At 49.2% G+C, this 2,923-nt stretch overlaps 1 pseudogene across 1 annotated transcript in view; it reads left to right on the plus strand.

The window, feature by feature from the left end:
• The window catches only part of LOC311247981, a 45,384-nt pseudogene that overhangs the window by 19,257 nt on the left and 23,204 nt on the right, over nucleotides 1-2,923 (plus strand). The window contains exons 3-5 of the transcript in view: nucleotides 94-387; nucleotides 429-706; nucleotides 1,691-1,725. The product of the transcript in view is annotated as an uncharacterized misc_RNA (transcript). The remainder of the gene's footprint in view (nucleotides 1-93; nucleotides 388-428; nucleotides 707-1,690; nucleotides 1,726-2,923) is intronic.

Raw genomic sequence — 2,923 nt, forward strand, 5'->3', positions numbered from 1 at the left:
TAGCCCCGTCCAGGAAGCTGCTCTGGGTCACAGGGAGGAGCTCCAGACATCTCTCAAGCCCTTACAGGACAAACTGAAACTTTGATCAAACAGCGAAACATATCCAGGCCCGGGACACGGAGAGGCAGATTGAGGAGGAGTTTAAGAAGCTTCACCGGTTTCTACAAGAGGAAGAGGAGGCCAGGATAGCTGCACTGAGGGAGGAAGGGGAGCAGAAGAGTCAGATGATGGAGGGGAATATTGAGAGTCTGAGTAGAGAGATATCAGCGGTTTCAGACGTGATCAGAGCCGTAGAGGAGGAGCTGAGAGCTGAAGACGTCTCGTTCCTGCGGAACTATAAGGCGACAGGTGAGAAGAGCCCAGTGCGCGCCGCAGGATCCACAGCTGGTTTCAAGTTTCTTCAAGTTTCTTTAATAGTTGTCATACAGAAGTACAGAACACTTTTAGCATGGTCTCAGGAGCGCTGATAGACTAGTCCAAACACCTGGGAAACCTGACCTTCAGAGTCTGGGACAGGATGAAGGAGATGGTCAAATACACTCCTGTGGTTCTGGACCCAAACACCGCCCACCCGGGTCTCGTCCTGTCTGGAGATCTGACCAGCGCTGTGAGATGTAGTCGAAAGAGGCCGCAGCTTACCGAAAACCCAGAGAGGTGTAACGACAGGCTCTGTGTCCTGGGTTCTGAGGGCTTTACCTCAGGCACTGTGTCCTGGGTTCTGAGGGCTTTACCTCAGGCACTGTGTCCTGGGTTCTGAGGGCTTTACCTCAGGCACTGTGTCCTGGGTCCTGAGGGCTTTACCTCAGGCACTGTGTCCTGGGTCCTGAGGGCTTTACCCTCAGGCACTGTGTCCTGGGTTCTGAGGGCTTTACCTCAGGCACTGTGTCCTGGGTCCTGAGGGCTTTAACCTCAGGCACTGTGTCCTGGGTCCTGAGGGCTTTACCTCAGGCAACTGTGTCCTGGGTCCTGAGGGCTTTACCTCAGGCACTGGGTCCTGGGTCCTGAGGGCTTTACCTCAGGCACTGTGTCCTGGGTCCTGAGGGCTTTACCTCAGGCACTGTGTCCTGGGTCCTGAGGGCTTTACCTCAGGCACTGTGTCCTGGGTCCTGAGGGCTTTACCTCAGGCACTGTGTCCTGGGTCCTGAGGGCTTTACCTCAGGCTCTGTGTCCTGGGTCCTGAGGGCTTTACCTCAGGCACTGTGTCCTGGGTCCTGAGGGCTTTACCTCAGGCTCTGTGTCCTGGGTCCTGAGGGCTTTACCTCAGGCTCTGTGTCCTGGGTCCTGAGGGCTTTACCCTCAGGCACTGTGTCCTGGGTTCTGAGGGCTTTACCTCAGGCTCTGTGTCCTGGGTCCTGAGGGCTTTACCTCAGGCACTGTGTCCTGGGTCCTGAGGGCTTTACCTCAGGCTCTGTGTCCTGGGTTCTGAGGGCTTTACCTCAGGCTCTGTGTCCTGGGTTCTGAGGGCTTTACCTCAGGCACTGTGTCCTGGGTCCTGAGGGCTTTACCTCAGGCACTGTGTCCTGGGTCCTGAGGGCTTTACCTCAGGCTCTGTGTCCTGGGTCCTGAGGGCTTTACCTCAGGCTCTGTGTCCTGGGTCCTGAGGGCTTTACCTCAGGCTCTGTGTCCTGGGTCCTGAGGGCTTTACCTCAGGCACTGTGTCCTGGGTTCTGAGGGCTTTACCCCGGGCTCTCACAGCTGGGATGTGGAGGTAGGAGACAGTACATGGTGGGTACTGGGTGTGTCAGCAGAGTCTGGATCCTGGGAGATATGTTTTAACGATTTTACCGGTGAATGTTCAGCCCTCTCCCCATCAGAACCATCCACTGGTCTCTCAGTGAGCCGGACCCTCCAGAGGATCGGACTACAGCTGGACCGGGATGGAGGAACGCTGTCATTCTCTGATCCTGATACTAACGCACACCTACACACCTTCACACACACGTTCACTGAGAAAATATATCAGATTTTTTTGTAATACCACTTGTGCAAACCCAATGAAGATCCTGCCAGTGAAGGTTTCTGTAACAGCAAAGGGTTAAAGTGGTTTCCTTTCTTATATTGGCAACATCTATTGGTTAACTGTTATTGTAAAACATGTCCCCTTTAATAAATATTCATATTTAAAGATACATAACATGTCCCCTTTAATAAATAATAATGTATAAGGATACATAACATGTATCATTTAAAGTTGTTCATGGTCTCGGTATAAATTATAGAATCACCAGTGATAGAGAGTAGGGAAACATCTATTTATTTGGAAAAAAAAAAGTAGCCAGGACTCACTTGAAAAAATTTAATTTCCTCTTCTTAAAGGTGCTATAGATAACATTCAGCCACTAGATGTCGCACTAGAGCACCAGCACGTCCATTTATCCAATCAGGTGCATTCCACATGGGGAAATGGGAAGTAGGGAAAGGATACATGCAAGCAACATGTAAATAACAACATTAATTTTGGACCCGCCACATTTTTTTAAATTATACATTTATGAACCAATATTTTTATTCTGCATCTTTAAAAAAAAAAAGCATTGTGGATGTATTTTTTTTTTATTATTATTATTACTCTACAAATGTTATCTATAGCACCTTTAAATAAATTATTTTATTATAATCCGATTTAATCAGGATGAGATGAGATTTATCCTGAAAACATACAGTTGGAGCGGTTGGTTTAACAGTGTGCAGATTCTATTCATTACGAGGTGTCTTTCTTCTCATCAGAGTCCAAGAGAGAGAGAGAGAGAGAGAGAGAGAGGAGAGAGAGAGAGAGAGAGAGAGAGAGAGAGAGAGAGAGGAGAGAGAGAGGAGAGAGAGAGAGAGAGAGAGAGAGAGAGAGAGAGAGAGAGAGATGAGAGAGAAGAGAGGAGAGAGAGAGAGAGAGAGAGAGAGAGAGAGAGAGAGAGAGAGAGAGAGACAG

Source organism: Notolepis coatsorum (assembly GCF_963971535.1).
Source record: "Notolepis coatsorum genome assembly, chromosome: 1".
NCBI lineage: Eukaryota > Metazoa > Chordata > Actinopteri > Aulopiformes > Paralepididae > Notolepis > Notolepis coatsorum.